An 18,372-nucleotide genomic window follows, 5' to 3' on the forward strand; every position below is an offset into this window, starting at 1 on the left:
GCTACGATAACTCGTGTGCGTTCAATAAAAGGTGATCATTGAAATTTTATTCGAAAAACTTATTGTAAAAAATTTAATGTATGTAATCTTGTTGTCTTAACGTGCAATTGCATAGGGGTACTAGTTTTATTGGTTTGACTACAGTATTGCAGCAGTTGTATGTTGAAAAGTTCAGTTCGTCTACGGCAAAGGAGCACGCAACGTTTAATTGAAATTTCACTTTAGACTGAGAAAATGTACATTAGCTGAGGCCTATATAATGTCGCAGGAGGTTTACGGAGAGTCTTATTTTCCCAATAGCACAGCTATAAGATTGTATAAAATATTTACACAGGGGAGGCACTCAATTTCAAGGATAGTGGACCTGAAGCTCCAGTCTCTGCTCCTACGGAAGTAAACATGTAAATTGCTGTTGCCATTGCGAAAGAAGATTGTCGAATAATGTTAAATGAAGTCGAAGGTTATCAAAGTATTTAAATTTACATTGGGTGCCATCTATTTTTTGCTCGAAGGAAATTTGACAACATTCTTAATTATCCATACTTCACGTTATTATTACCTATAGTTGTAGTTCCAATTTTTCAGCGACAGTCTAAGCGTCAAGGGGTATCAAAAGTCACATTTAAACGAGAAGTATATGCACTAAATTTTTATAGGGCTAGAACATTCTTAATTTTCTCATAAAGGAAAAATTATCGTGTGCTATTTGTTGACAAGAAAACAAAGGGCCAAGTTGCACAATATTATGGCTTAGAAATACCGCAGTGTGTACTGCCAAGATCCATCGAGAACTTACCTTAACCCGATAGACTCGTGTTAATATTCATTATAATAATATTGAGAATTTGAGGCAGAATCATTTTGGCTTATGTTGGAGACTAATGAGATGTAGAGTAGATTGGGAAATCAATAAAATGGGTATAAAAGAAAATGAACGAAGTGCTAGGCATGGTTGGGGAATACAGTAGGCTGCTGGGTGAAATTCAAAGATGGCATGGAAAGTGAATGTGATGCATATTCAGCGGTAATAAAATTTTAAGAAAATGAGAGAGGGATCAATGTTTGGTCAATAATGACTAAGCAAGAGAAAGTTAGGCAAGCTGGACGGAGCGAATCAATATATGAATTATGTTCAAGTTAAAACATAATTTATTGTATTTTCACGTTTTGCGCGCGGCTTAGAAGGTCTTTAATTCAATAGATTAGTCTAGTTAAAAACCACCTAGACCATAGACAACTCTTTAAAAACTTTGATAAATTAACGCAAGCGTTACCAATATGCATACGATAACGCATCTGGTCTGAAATCGTCCTGTACAAATTATTATAAATCTGGGATAAACATGAGCACTAAAATTTATAGCCAGCAAAATAATACTTTAAATAAAATATTTTTTTACTTATTGGATGGTATCAAATTGTTGAAATCCTTGTTGCTGTGTTGAAGTTAAACTCCTTTATATGTTTAAATAGAAAATGAGCTCAGTTCTAATATCACAGCAAAGAAAGAGGACCTTGGGTCCAACTTTCCTTGTAATTTAACTGTGTACAGGCGAACGTTATAAGGAAGTCCTTCGGCATTGTGATAGAAACTCGCTCAGTACTCCAATCAACACATTCGAAATTTTAAAAGGCTGTCCTTGCTCCTAACTGTTTCCGATAATATTTCCATATACTCACATTTTGGTGAACCTTTTAGACACAACTTTAGGCGTCTTCATGAGATGGAGGGTATTCAAAAGTGAACTGAAGAATATGATCATGCATTGTTTTCTTTCCAAATTGCGTGCCGTATAAGGTAACAACGGGGCTATCTTGTTGAAATACATACCCTGTATTATTATTTTCTTATTCAGTCCTTAATATTGTCTACCTACCAGTACCTACGTGCTTCGTCCAAAAAGCCTATCCACTACCTCGTCTACAGAACATCCTTCCCTCTAGCGCGGCCTTCAACATGTTACGACATTTCTATATCTCAACCTTTCTCTTTTCTACCTTCTTCATATTTCACTGAGAAATTTCCTCGCATTCCTCACCACGCTTAACATTTTGTCGTCTTCCTCAGGAAATCCTATCGAAAAACTGTGGACAATACCCTAATGCCTTCGCTCACGGTCGTTCTGTGGATGACGTCTAAATGACCTGACAATCCATTCAGATCTTAACATCAGACACGTAAAATAGTCCACTCGTAATTAGCACGGCATCATCGGATCATATTTTTTTGGAACTCCTCAAAACTACTTCACTTATCCCATAAATATCATGTGCTGGCTTTTCTTAAAATAATAATAAATTTGCTGCAATAAGTAGTATGCCTGGTGGTTGGTTCAATATATTTTGATAATAATTTAATTATAATATAATTATTAATATAATAATTTTTCAGAATACTTTTTTAATGACGGATAATCCAAAAAACTCAGGGGTTCACATGAAATACGTACTTTTTAATTATTTTTTGAAACTCATTCGGTTTAATGGGTAGGATTTCACGACTTTGGTAAATAAAACCATTATTATGAGCATTAAAATATTCCTATATCCTGCAGGCAATACGTATTATTCCTGACATGCTTTTGGAACATTGGATTCCCGATTTCCATCCCCGTGTCTAATAGAGAATTTGACATGCTCCCGCCGTACGCATTTGCTAATTATCGATCGCCCTCGTTACACCCGCGTCTAGGGCAGGAGGACCTAGGAGAACAATACTCGTAGGGGCCGGGCCGCTTGCATTCTCTGGCCGGGTCACCCTCGCGAATGGACGCCTGCCCCGACCCTCTCTCAGTCTATCGGACCCACGGAACAAAGGCATCCAAGCAAAAATTCTAATTCAGATTTTCCACACTAATCTCGTCGGGCACTTTCACCATTCCTTTGTACACCCTGAGTCAACCACGCCGACATTTCCGAATCACCTTTGCGCTTTATTTTGTGGGAGGACCTTACGTTATGGAGGTCTTATAAGTACCTCCTCCAAGTTCTGAATTGGTAACAACTGCACCAACAAAACTTTTTGAGCTCATATTTTATGGCTATTTAAAACGCGACTATCCCACTTAACAAATTGCTCAAAATTGTCCAGTAGCACCAGAAGCTCATCCACTGTTAAAGGCTGAGAATAGTTCACCAATAAATTATGAATTTGATTTAGGAACTGTTATTTTTATGAACTCGAAGGAGTGATTGTATAAATTCGCCATCACTGAATGGAGGAGCTCGAGTTTGAGTAGTTCTTCCTCTTTCCGCATTAAATTCATATTCTGAGCTTTTGTTCACGGGTTTTTGTTGCTAAACTGCCATTATTTCAAAACTTATTCCGCAATATTAAAGCCGCGTCGGGGCTGGGAATCAAATAATCAAGGTTACCAAAACGAGACCGAACTCACTCGACTCCCAAAATCATTCGATTCATCAGACCTCGCCTGTTGTTCCGGAGGAAAATAGGCCAAGGAAAAAAAGATTTATCTCCTTCCCAAAAACATTCCAATGAATGCTCGCGAATTCGGTTGTCATCGAATTCACGTATGCGAGACATTCGGTTACACGTATTCACTGGAGTATTCTAATATCACTCGTCATCGAATCTCTAAATCAGTTTCCGTGCGTCACATGCGCCGCGGCCTTTCTCCCAACGGAACAATGATCTAATGTAGAGATTATAATAAATTCACAGTCCCGTCCTTACTCCGAATTCGTTGCTCTTGACATCGAAGGGGATGCGAGAGGGATGGCATGTGAACCGACATATTTGAACACGAATTCCTCGGTTATAAAGCTTACCTAATGTCATTAGGTTGGACGCGAAGAAAAATGTAGGATACAAATATTGCTTTCTCCTAATTTTTGAAGTTAACGAGAAACCAAACATCTCGGTTTTTCCCATGAATTATTGATGTACCCAGAAGGTTGAATGCTAAGTGGAGTAGCGATAAAAAATGCATTTTGGATCACATGAGCAGTCTTGGAAGATACTAAACGATTCAGAAGGATGAAAAAATGTAATTAATATAATTGCTACGTCAATGCAAGGGTTTCGTAGGTTTTTGATAGACACAGCTACTAAATAAATATTTTGTGATTCCTAACAGAATACAAAATTCAGCATCCTACTCTACATCAGGTCCCTCTTCATCTCTGAGTACTTTCTTCCTCCCTTCATCCCGTCCAACATCCCAACCCTGCTCCCTCCCTTTCCTCGTTTGCCTAACATTCTCCCAGCTATTACAGTCTTCAACATACCACTGCCGGTCAATACCCCCTTCATCCACTTTTCCTGCTTCCAGCAGGGGAAACCCGTTGGGATTTCTCCCAACAAACCTCATTCTCCTCCCACCATTCCAAGTACTTCCTCATTTGTTTTCTTCCCTGTCTATTTCACCTTCTCCATTCTTCTCCACACCCACATTTCAAAAGCCTCCAATCTACTTCTATCACCCTGCTTCAGTGACCACTTTTCCACACCGTACATAACCACGCTCCATATCAAAGTTTTTACGAGTCTTTTCTTAATATCCTTACTCAAAGTCCCTGTCATCAACCCCCCCCCTCCTTGTGAAAGCCTCTTAGCCTAGCGCAATTCTCCTTATGCCCCTGCTACTTTGACCGTGTTGGTCCAAAACACTACCGAGATACGTAAACTGTTCTACCTGCTCTAGTTTTTGCCCTCTTATTTTAATGTTTAGCTTAGTCTTTTTCTGTCTAGAAAATCGCATAACCTTGGTTTTATTAAATTGATTTTCATCCCATACCTGTCCCACTGAATTTGCAATTCACTCAGCAATGTTTGTAACCCCTTGGCTGACTGACAAACTAAAGCTTGGTCATCAGCAAACCTAACTGATTTTACGAATTCCCCGCCCACTTTCATTCCTACCTCCAGTTCTTCCCATGCCTCTTTAATCATTTCCTCTGCATACTTGTTGAACAGAAACGGTGATAATGGGCAACCCTGCCTTACACCTCTTCCTAACACTGCCCATCCGGACTCCCCGTTCCCCACTCGCACCTGAGCAGTCTGAGACATGTACAGGTTGCGGATTAGCCTCCTTTCTCTCCAATCTATTCCTATTTTCTGCAATATACTCATTAGTTTTTCCCAATTCACTCTATCGAACGCTTTTTCGAAATCTACGAAACAGGCAAATACCTCCTGGTTGTGTTCTATATTCCTCTCGATTAATAATCTCATTACTGCAATGGCATCACGCGTACCTCTCCCCTTCCTAAACCCAAACTGATCATCCCCTAAGTAATCATTTGCCCTACTCTCTATCCTTTTGTTTATGATCCTGAGAACATCTTTAGCTGCGTGGGATATTAAACTTATTGCTCCGTAGTCCTCACAAGATGTAGCGTTTACCTTTTTCGGAATATGAACTAAAACTGATCTCACAAAGTCTTCTGGCCAGAAAACTTTGATCGTTGGAAAGGCTGAGCATTTAGTTATTTTTCTACATAGTCGCCTTGACGATCAATTACTTTTTGCATCCTTGTAACCAGCTTTTTAATACCGGCGTCGTACTTTTCTCCCGCCGCGTCACGTAGCCAACTGACGACTGCTTCTTGCACTTCCTCGTCTGACTTGAATTTCTGTCCTCCAAGGTGTTTTTTGAGAGCGGGAAACAAGTGGTAGTCGCTGGGGGCAACGTCCGGGCAGTAAGGAGGGTGGTCGATGATATCCCAGCCGAATTCATTGAGTAGGATGATCGTTTGATGTGACACATGTGGACGTGCATTGTCATGATGCAAACACACTCCTTTGATGAGGCACCTTGCCTTAACCGAGGACCTCCGACACAATATTTTGCACGGAGAAGTGGCCACTCTCTTTAATAAGGTCTTCTTTTATATCGTGAAGGGTAATTATCCGGTTATTGCGCACCAACTCGTCAATTGGAGCCACCGTTGATTCCGGCAAATTCGGGAGCCCCGACTTTGGCTCATCGTGGACGTTTTCCCAGCCATCAAAAAACTCCCTGCACCAATTCCGCACGTTTTTGATGTCCATACACTTCTCACCGTACACTTTCACTAAATGGCGATGAATTTATATCGGAGAAGCAGTAGTCAGTTTGCTGCGCGACGCGGCAGGAGAAAGGTACGACGCCGGAATTAAAAAAGCTGCTTACAAGGATGCAAAAAGTGATCGATCGTCAAGGCAACTATGTAGAAAAATAGCTAAATGCTCAGCCTTTCCAACGATGCACGCGAATTTCAGAATAAATTTGATTTTTCAGGAAAAAAAATTGGAGACCTTACTTTTCGATTCGCCCTCGAGTATATATATAAGTATATATATATATATATATATATATATGCACACACAAACATATATATAAAATAGTCAACGGTATTTCAATGCTAAGGTTAGTTTACTGCAGCCCTCCATTATTCTCCATTCTGTGTTAATTCTCTACCCCTGTTTGCTTCTCTGCTTTTTGTCATTCTTGATTTGCCCTTCATGTCTCTTGGTCTTCCCCGCGGGATCTTCCTTTCAATTTTTCATTTCATTATGTTTCAAACTTATCCACTCTACTTCACACTTTGTCCAAGCCATCATGTTCTCCTTTGCCGTAAAGTTCTTCAAGTGGTCCTTTCTTCTTCTGCTCTTTTCGCATATACTCATTGTAGACTTTATTGCCTGATTTTGGGCACTCATATGGCTAGAAAATTCTTCGTGGTTCTTTACTAACTAATTATATGACGAAAATATCGTCAAAATTCCGTAGCGATGGCCGTGAATAATTTTAATGTAATCTAGTGGCTTTTGCTTCAAGTCCTTCCATAAAGATATTCATCACTATGTGCGAAAGGGGGGATACCACTGATGAACCATCCGGGTGTTGGAATATTTGTTATTACTGTGTATGTAGGAGTTTTTTTGGTGTAGCACTAGATGATTTCGACGCTTTCCTGTGACAGGTATTCTTTTGAAAAAATCCTCATTATTTCAAAGGATTCGTCGACGATAACGTTGGTGAATGAGGATGGTAGATTGAAACTTACCATTAAATCATTTGGTCTTTGTATGATGTCTTTAACTATTTCTATGAGATGAGAAGAGTCCTTAACGATGGGTTCTATCTTTCCAGTAAGGGGTTGAAGAGCTTTGGCCGTGTCTTGTTAATGTGCACGGAGGTGGGCCAGTGTTGTTGACTGAGCAGAGAGGAACGCCTTCCGTGTTTGTTTAACAACAATGGCAAGATGAATTTACTAAGCAAATTTTTCTTTATTTATACATCCACGCCGACCGTTACTATGGCATTGGTATTTATTTATTTATATTTAAATGATATTAATGAAGAAACGTTGAGTTTAACAAACGCATCACTTCTTCATCCTTACAATGACTGGCGGAGGAGCAAGCGATGCAAAAGCAATCAGGAGGTGTGCTGCTATAGGCTGCCAGGGGACATTGCCCCCCAGTAGTACAAAAGTTCTTTCCTTGTTATGATGTTGCACGTGCATTCAAAAATTAATTAGGAATAGGATAAATAAATAATATACATATATTACTCCCAAGTGGAACGGGTCATTGCTGTTTTTCACGGACTCACCAAGTTCCGGTGAAGTTAGCAGGTAAATTGCAAAAAAAATCTGCCATTTAACGCAATTGTACATATTCCTGAAGAAATACCTAATCCAAAATCTAGAACTTGGTGAGCTTTTCCATTATGGCAATGGTTATCATTTTCCAGTAGGTTCGTGTTGACTTCAATGCATTTTTACAATTGTAAACGTTTGAGAATCTGCTACTTCACTAATATGCCTTTTTAAAAATTCATATTTTAATAGATATTTTGTCTCCTTTAAGATGGGCATCTACTAAAAAAAGGAATAGTTTTCGAGTTCATTGCTACCAACAATTTTGACTCCAGCCTTCGGTTTTAATCACTAATATTTTTGTAAATCATTGGAAACACAAGGGTTTTGAAAATTGTTTATTGACAATTTATAACCTTTATGATGGACATAAATAATAAATTACAAGTTGTATACAGAGTCATAAAATATAAATTATTGATTTTGCATAAAAGTCACTAAGGATATGATACATGTCTGTCGTTGCAAGCAAGCCTGCTGCATTTACCACTTCCTCAATCGAATTTGAGAGATCGTTGCATGGTTGGGACATAACTTTCCCCGAGATCATGTCAGCATTAGTATATTTAGGCCGTTTCTGTTACATATTATTTCATTGTATATGCTGTTTGCCATAGCTTACATATAAAAAGCACCATTTTCTGACCTCCTCTAAGTCATTGCAGCACATAGGATATGCCACTGTGGATTTTGTGATCTTCGCACAGCGCTGGCACAGGATTCGCGTGTCAACCTGAAATGGATTGCATGGCTAATGAAACATTGAAGAATACTATTTTGAAAATAATTATCATAAATATTTTTGCGCAATAGGTTTCGAGTGAAGTTGCATCTATTCACATTTCTTATTTAAACTGACCTCATCAACAAGTAATACACTATGGAGGTCGAAATATGACAATAATGAACGTCAAAGGCTTTTCAAAAAGTGTCACTCGGAAGTATACTTAGGGGGAAAAGTGTACTTATTTTTTCGTTTTAAGTAGCCTAGTGTGTTATCTTTATCTCATATACATGTTGCTTTAGTTACTATCCTTTTTAGCTACAGCTCCTCTCGTATATACAGAGTAAACTATCACACTTAGATATCGTAGTGCATGTACCTGTAGTTAACAGGATTTTCCTAATTTGAATAATTTCACTCATATATTGGAACGGCAAATCAGGAAGACTTTCGTTATAAGCAAAACAAAAATAATTTTTTAAGTTGCATGCCTGTTGTGTTATAATCCCATACAACACACCCTAGTAGTGGCTTACAGGGTACCGTGTGCGTGAAGAATAGAATACAAATGCCCCGATCTTTGAGGAACATGGAATGGGTGGAGTGGCGTCCTTTGGGATGCATGCGCGAAAAAGGATAAATAAAATAAACTTGATGTTGGGCAAACGAGGAAAGGGAAGGGACAGGATAGGGATGTTGGACGGGTTGAAGGGAGGAAGAAAGTACTCAGAGATGAAGAGGGACCTGATGTAGAGTGGGATGTTGTGTTTTGCTAGAGGCCACAAATTGTTGAATTAGTAATTTTGTCCATCCAAAAACCTACCTTAACCGGTAGATTACCTAATAATAATAAAAATTATATATATATACACACACACATACACTGTACTATGAAATCACGTAGTAGAATGAAAGAATCATCAGCATAAGTAAATATGACAAATTTCATTCTATTAATAACACGATATTATGAAAAAAATACATTACCAAGTTCTTGCTTTATCACTGCTGTAAATTTAGCCATATCGACATAGGGTATTTTGAGGCTGGGGAAACAAATTCTAGCATCGCAGGATTCCGCTAGCTAGAAGAAATAGCTATTAGCTATTTCTAGAAGCAATAGATAATTCTAGCGGAGCCCTGCGATGAGAGGAGTAATTAAAAACACCTCGAATTTCACTGGTACACAACACACAAAGTGCTGCGGAGTGACAGAGTCAGAAAAAGGAGTTACACCAGCTTATAATCATACCAACGAGAGAAATTTCAAAGAACAAAAATTGTTCACCCATACCGAGACTTAAGCGCTCAATTTTTGGCTGAATGCGTTGGCCAGTTTAAATTGACGAGTCGTCTCCGCTACGCTATAAATTGAATTTGTGAAAATGAAATGAAAGAACCCTTTCGTTACCGATACAAATTAATACCCATGGCATATTAGTCACGGAGAAGGTCTCCAATGCAAAAGTTTAAAAGGAAAATGCGAATTAGAAGGAACTAGATTATCCCGAAGGAAAAGCAAAAGAAACAAATCTTCATAACAGCCATTCATTAAAAACTGTAGATAGAAAGAGGGCATGAAGACGATGGACGACTCCGCCATCGAAACGTCGGCAAACCTACGAACGTGGACCCGGTGGGAGACCCGAATAATCTTGGAAAACATTATTCGCCGGGAAAATACCAGATCATTCTTCAAGAAAAAAGTATTACTCGAAAAGTCTGTCAGAGATATCCAGATCTTTGAGAAAAACGAATTTTAGTAGGTTGGAGTCTTTTGAGATAATATTAATACTATTTAGGCTTGGATAAGGATGAAAATAAACTGTATTGAGAGGAAGATGGACAAAGAAGCGTCAAATATCTTAGGAGAAGAGGAAGTGGGACGAAATTCCAGGTACCAAGAAAAAGTGGATGGTGGAGATAAGAACAATTTCAGGGACAATTGATAAAGAAGGGCGGATAGTTGAAGTCAGCCAATCTTCAGATTGCTCTTCTGATGATAGATTGGTATGAGTTATTTGTTGATGCAAAAAGTTTGCTATAAAAACATTTCTATCGGATGAGACAGACGATTATATGGCTATAAGATTAGTGAGGGAAATATAGTATTCACTTCAGTATTCGGTTACACAAATGAATCAAGTATTGCGGAAGTATGCCTGAATTCTTTGTTAAAATCCTAGAGCAGAGCTCAAGAGGAATTGAGGAATGTGAGCGAAATGGGTAAACGTTAGTTAAAAGAACAGTTGTGGCATGGGACTTAAGAAATGCTAAATGCCACCTTAAAATATTCACTCTCTTCCGCAAACGGAATATCTGGACACTGTCATCAAAGATTAATAAAAAAAATTGCCCGCAGATTTATTTGAAAAGAAACTCAACATTTAAGAGCAAGATATAGTATTATTCCAGTTGCACACTTTTGACCAGCTCTATATAATTTCACATTTCTTTCATAAGATTGAATTAAGAGAAAGGAGGCGTGGGGACCTCTACTGGAAGAGAAGGAAGGCAGCAATCAAAGGAGCAAAGGGATGGAGAGACAATAACAGAATTAAGAGGGAACCTAGACTCATTATCAAGGCAGAATAGTTCCCAAACTGTCGGAAATAATGATAGATGGGAAATATTACGGATGAAGAGCATTGACGGAAAACTTTACACAATCACAAATTATTCAGTGGGTAAATAATTAACATCGTCTACACCCAATCACGCTCTAAGGGGCCAACCTAACGGAAGCTTAGAAGATCTCGTGGTGCCACGGAGGGACCTCTCTCTCGCCTAACTCAATTGAAATCCACTTTACAATTCGATTCAACCTCCAATTTCAATTTATTAAGCATTTAAAATATTTCAAATATTAATTTTTCACCCTAATAGCTATTATTTATCGACTAAAAACACTAATGAGACCATGTACGGTTATTATTTGTAGCGGTGTGATATGTTTTGATTCAATTCTCGAAGGAAAATAAATAGCGACGAAGTTAATTCACTTCTTAGTGTTACAGAGGCACAAATTAATAGAATTTATAATGAATAAAACCCGTATTCTGGATATGCATACGTAAATACTACCTTGATCAAAAATTTTCCGGAATTTATTCAGAAAATTAAAAATACAAGTTTATTCATCTAAATCTATATTGTCCCCTTCAAAGTAATCCCCATCGACTGCAACACACTTATGCCAGCGCTTGATCCAATCCTCGAAACATTTTTTATATTCGGTTTTCGGTATGTCCATCAGTGCTTCCTGCGATTTTTCCATTACTTCCTCTCGGCTGCTAAAACGCGCTCCCCATAATGGTTTTTTAACTCGATTGAACAGAAAGAAGTCACAGGGAGCCAAATCAGGTGAATTCGGTGGCTGTTGGATGGTATTTGTTGCATTTTTCGTCAAAAAATTACGAATAATGATAGCACTGTGCGACGGTGCGTTATCATGGTGCAAAATCCACGAGTTTTCTGCCCACATTTCTGGTCTCTTTCGGCGAATTGCTTCACGCAAACGTCTCATAACGCCCAAATAATACTCTTTGTTTACTGTCTGGCCTTCTGGCAAAAATTCATGATGCACTACACCGTTGTAATCCATGAAAACCGTCAGCATTGCCTTCTTTTTTGACTGAAAACGACGTGGTTTTTTTGGTCTCGGCTCATTTGGTGAACGCCATTCACTTGCCTGATGTCTGGATTGCGTGTCGTACTCATAAACCCACGTCTCGTCTCCAGTAATGATCCTTTTGATGAATGTGGGATCGGATTCAGCCTCGCAAATCATGTCTTTTGCGACGTCAACACGGTCTCTTTTTTGCATGAAATTGAGGTCTTTTGGCACCAACTTTGCTGCTACACGACGGAAACCCAAATCATTAACCACAATGTCTTGGGCGGATCCATAGGCAATGTTCAAGTCCTCCGCTATTTCTCTGATGGTTAATTTGCGGTTATTGACCAACATTTCTTTTACTTTATCAATTTTTTCACCGACTTTCGATGTCGATGGTCTGCCACTGCGTTCATCATCTTCGATTGACTCACGACCACTTCTGAACCGCTCGTGCCACTGGTAAACGACCGTTTTTTTTAGAGAATCGTTGCCGAAACACTTTTCCAACATTTCCAACGTCCGTGCGCCACTAAATCCGTTTTTTACGCAAAATTTAATACAAGTTCGTTGTTGCAAATTTAAATCCATTTCTGCAATTGTAAAAAATCGCCAACACACACAGAGATAGATGTACTCTTGGCTACGTAACTTTTGCAAATGTCAAGTTATGACACTAAGATTTAAAGGGAATATCAACAACAGATGTACCAATTTAACAAAAAAACAGAACTCAAATCGGAACGATGGGAGCGCCACACGGTGGTTATTCCGGGAACTTTTTGATCAAGGTAGTATAACCGGAATACGAAGTTTAGTTCAAGGAAAAAAATATTTTGGTAAAACGCATAAAAATACGACATAATAATCCCGTGTATTATTTAGAGTAATTCATTTATTCAATATTATACAAATTTCTTGTAATCTGAAAATATTACGAAAATATTTTGAGACGTCAATAATGAGTCACTTCTCACTGTGCTTATGTATGATATTTAGATTCAAACTATTACTCTGTCTGTTATTTAACTTACATTTAGGATAAGCATCTAAGATAAAAATATTTTAATGTCATCTTAATAGTTTCACATCCTAAGATGTTTTGGAGAAAATTTCACTGCCTCTAATTTCATAATGCTAGAGTTACCTCTCATATTTAGTCGACCACTAGTATACAATGCATAAGGTACACATGGCTTCCCTTAACTCAGAAGCGTTCTCAATAAATAAAATGGCGTGGAGGTGTACAATAACAGCGTGCGAGTGTCCATTTTCTACACTTGCGTGGTTTAAATACCGATCGAAATTCATCGCCAATTGAGTGCGACACAGATACGATGATGGTGTTATGCACGTGAAAAATGTGTGTTCCTGGCTGCGACAGTTCAAAGAACGTCGTATGATAGCGAACCCTAAAAAACTCAGCCACGGACCAGCCGGTTTTTCCAGTGAGCAAAAAAGAACCCAGGCTAAAGCGCCTCCGGCGGCCATGGTAAAATGACTTCGATGTTGTGAAAAACGTGTAGAAGTACATATAGACAGAGATTATGTTGAGAAGCAACAAAAATTTTGACTCTATGGTGTCCAGAATGAACTTTAGGGATCTACATGTGTCTATTAAGACCCTTCGTACACGTGAAGCTCTCTTCGAAAACCTACTACATCTCACATGAGCATGATTTATCCACTGTAGGGCATGTATCTGTCTCTATTGATCCGATTAGTTTCAAATTTAGCGTTACTTTCAAAATTATTTGCAGGAAAAATTATGTAGGTTTTTGTAGTTTTCAAGATTCGCGACTGATCCACAGGGCATACTGATTGGTAATTGTAATTTGAATACTGAGTTAAAGAAATAGGGAATGTTGGCTAAGCAAGGCAGAGGAGGGAATTTTTTTTGGAAACATTATTGGATTATAGGGAGGGGATAGAAATTATGTAGATTTAAGAAGGGTTTATTGTAATCCGTGATACAGGGTATTTGGTTAGGTGGGGTTTTAATCTGATCGTGATTTGTCCAAGGGATCTTCAAAAACCTATATTGGTTGATAGTCTATCGTTAAGAATGTCTTATTTCGAGAGTACGAGTCGGCAGTTATAAAAACGCAATATCATATTTTTTTGAAATTCTACGAAAAAAATCGTCCAAGCCAAAATAATTGTGATTTAATACTTGGTATTGAAAGGAAATCTCGAAATTTTACTTACCGAAGCCTGGCAGTCGTCAATGGTTATCGCACCGGTGGATGGCCGAGCTTCCCCATTCCCATTGATCAGTAGCAGAAGAGCAGCAATAAATACGGCGGGGAGGAATTTTGACGAACATCCTAGGTTGTAAGAAAAGAGATAAACTGTTAGCTATTCTCTTTCAAAATTAGGAATAGAAATACAATACTTTTAAGATCGCGAAAAATAAAGTCTTCCAAATGTATAGCAGCAATGAGTAATGTGTAAAAATTGTTAGCTCGTACAAATATTTAAAAGATTCTTGAGGAATTCATTTTATGTATCACAGCGGATGAAGAATTTTTCAATTCACATTAAAAAGAAAACTAGTTAGGATGTTTTGGTAACATTTTTTTAGTGTTCAGTGGGATAAATTTTTATCTGAGGACTGCATTAAGTTTTCTCGTAACCTCCTTTCTCTCAGTTGTATTTTTTACATTTCTTCACACCCACGTCTCAAACGCCTATAATCTACGCCTATCGCCTTGCCTATACGATCAAGTTTCCACGCCGCGCGAAACTATGCTCCATGTCAAAGTTTTTACCGAAAGATTTTACAATATCCATGTTAACCAAATAACACTGCGACAGATTTATTTATACTGAAGATTTCCTGATTGGCATCTCTTTCACATGCATAAGCCAAATCGTGGGTAAAGTGCTCAGATACCAACCAAAGATATTAATTTATTTTCATGCCTTAATAATCATTATTAGTTTTCTATTGGGGTATTGATTGTAGTAAACCTTCAAGATATCCCAATCCTTGCCAAAACCCTCTCCTTTACGGCAGTGTTCTCCAATGTTCGGAGCATATTTACGTAACTTCCAGGGTCCTTTTCTTCGTTTGGCTGGATGACAGCGATGATCACAAACTGTCTCTCCACATAATCCAATTGAGCTTTCTCTTGTGTCATTTATTTTCCAAATCCATTCCCTCCGACAATATTTTATTCTTGGCTTTTTTCAAAGATTCTATTTCAATCCACTAGGGTTGAAAATTTTTCTTTTCCTTTTATTTTTACCAACGAAAACCGCGAATTAGTCTCCAAATTTATATCTTTACTCGAGGTGGATGAAGTGCGATTTTTCATTATTTTGAAGCGTTCAGCATCGAGATAAATAAAATGTCCATATTTATAAAAAGTAATTCAATTAATAGTAAAGGTAGTTATCAGGGAGGAGGTGAGCGACAGCGGAGGTCGTGGGAAGCCAGTACTCTAACCAACGCACCAACTGGATCCCCTTTTATTTTTCAAACCTTAAATCCTTTATCAATCGGAGACAGGTTTCAGCTGAAATCACCAAATCTTGAAACGATGAATATAACATACAAGTAAAATAATATGTCGAAGTTGCTTTGAAAATAAATAATTTTTTTCTGAAACTTGTGGAAGCCCTAAAAAATTTGTCATTCCCACATTATTCCCTAACCTTATTTCGTCATGGATACACGAGAATACAAGGAATAATTTACTCCACAGTACAAGATGTGCAGAAAATATTGTTGAGCAATTTTTCCGTATAGTTCGTATAAAAACTCGTAATATTTTTATCCTAATGTGCACAGAGGTGGTTGAATGAAGACAAAATACAAATATAATTGAAAAAAAATGCCCAGGAAGTGAATAGTCAAATATTTCAACAGAAACTTTTAAGTTCTTGAATTCGCAACATCTGATGCGTTTTACCTGCAAACATCTGATGCAAATGAATCAGATCTTGCGAATCAAATGCGAAGGAAATTAAACAAAATGAATAGGAAGAGAATATTTATGCCCCAAAAATGTTTCGACTATGAGGGGGATTTTGCACCTTGTTCAATTCATTGGCTCGCAAGTTGCTATTCCAGCATAGCTATTTTTAATAATAATAATATAATGATGTTTGGAATACAACCTAAAATGTATTCCAAATTCAATTGTATGCGTTCCCTTTTCATGTTTCACCGCTAAATACTACTATGTATATCATTAATGAATATTATTAGACACAAAAATGTTATCAATAAATATAATACTAGGCGAAAGACAGACTTCGTGGCATTTTGGTTTCCCAATAAAAGTAATAGCAATAGGAAGAAGTAAAACAAAAGAAGTAAGATAAAGTATGGCATATCGGCGCATATACTGAAAATACGATGTTAATTGAGGTATTAGTGATGGTTGGGTGATTTCGTGAAAGTGGGAAAGGAAGAAGAAAACCTGACGTCGTCATGAGACAACAATAGATGCCTAGTGTTCCACGGGTGAATTTCACGTTCAAGACATTGCGTAGTAGTTTTCCCCATAAAACTGGAGCGTCAAAGTGGTCATAGGAATCCCTCCGTTAAATTTACGATTATTTGGGATTCGAATTCGAACCCCCCGGCGTAGTGAACCAATGCACATAGTAGGAATATAACCTGTGTCTGTGGACTCGCGGATCAACTGTCAAACTACCAGGAAGATTCAATTAGAATTAAGAAAAAAACAGAAAAATTCAAAGGATTAATTATTTAAAATTAAAGGAATACAATACGTGAGCCTTCAATTGATCAAGTTATGAAGAGATGTGTAATACGCATAATGCCAAAAAATTAAACCTGACATTAAGAAAGAATTTAAAAAAACGAAGCAACTGTAACGCAACGTAGGTATCGCGTATTTTTAAAAAAAGTCGACTTTTTTACAGTTTAGAAAGATTTAGAATATTTTTTAATTGAGACAATAAGTAGGCAAATGAGTTGAATACTATAAGAGCCAAAACTAAATTTTCTCTACGAAATATAAAAAGTTTTTTTTAGGAGAAGGCAAAAGTGTCAGTTTCATTCGTGACAGAACAAAGAGTCATTTTTTGTAGGATACGAAAATATAAATGGTTCGTGAAAGTGGCCATATTTCCAAACTTCAGAAATGTATAACGTGAAATTGTTGTACTGAGAATAACCTTAGTTGGCGACGGGCACCTTAAATAAAGATGTAAAGGAAATACGATTGAGAAACTACGGTATTGGTCTTGTTTTGCATGGTTCGGAAACTTGGTCGTATCGTAGATTAGAGAATTTAGAAATGCGGGTTTGGAGAAGAATAGAAAAAAACAAAATGTCCTTATTGGAGATAAACAAGTTCTTGACATACGAGGGTGGTCCCATAAGTATCCGGCCTGACCTAGAGATGGCGGTAGTTGTTTGAAAAATATCACTGCATTAGAAAGTACGCAATCTATAAAGCACATTTTTCAAGTCTGAAGACGCTACGTTGTTTAGTATTTGTTTGGCAGCCATCAATAGTGTACGTTTTCAGTGAATAAGCGAAAATGGAGAGAATCGGTCATCATTATGTGATACAATAATTTTATTTGAAAGGCCTCAGCCCAACCTATATAAAAGCTGAACTGGATTCTACGCTGGGTGAGTCTACTCCTTCGTTTACAACAGTAAAATATTGGGTAGCAGGGTAGTTAAAACGAGTCCGTACGAGCTGTCAAGACGAGCATCGTATTGGTCGACCAAATGAGGTGATGACTACAGAAATGGCGAAGAAAATCCACCAAGTGATACTGGATGATCTTCGACTGAAAGTGCGCGAGCTAGCAGACATAGTAGGCATTACAAAAAGTGCGGTACATCGCATATTTACTGAAAATTTAGACATAAGAGAGCTGTGCGCGAAATGGGTGCCACATTAGCACACACTCGAGCAAAACCAGTGTCGCGAAGATGTTTCAATTGAGTGTTTAGCAAAGTTTCACAGCAACAAAGCAGAATTTTTGCGCCGTTTCATAACCATGGACGAAACATGGGTCCATTAATTCACAACCGAGACAAAAGAACGACCAAAACAATGGATTCACAAGGGAGAATCGTCTCTAAAAGAAGGCGAAGACCGTTTCATCTGCTGGCAAGATCATAGCGTTGGTTTTTTGGGATGCGCTTGGAATAATTTTCATTGACTGTCTGGAAAAAGGAAAAACTCTCAACGGTGAGTATTATGGGAACTCATTGCAACGTTTGAGGGAAGAAATCAAGCAAAAGCGGCCGCATTTGGCTAAGAAGAAAGTGTTGTTTCATCAAGACAATGCACCAGCTCACAAATCCGTTCTTGCAATGGCCAAAATTCATAAAATTAAAGTATGAATTTCTACTTCATGCACCCTATTCGCCAGATTTAGCCCCCTCGGATTATTTTCTGCTCGCAGACTTGAAAAAATAGCT

This window comes from Hetaerina americana, unplaced genomic scaffold, assembly GCF_022747635.1.
Source record: "Hetaerina americana unplaced genomic scaffold, ioHetAmer1.1.p SCAF_6, whole genome shotgun sequence".
Lineage (NCBI taxonomy): Eukaryota > Metazoa > Arthropoda > Insecta > Odonata > Calopterygidae > Hetaerina > Hetaerina americana.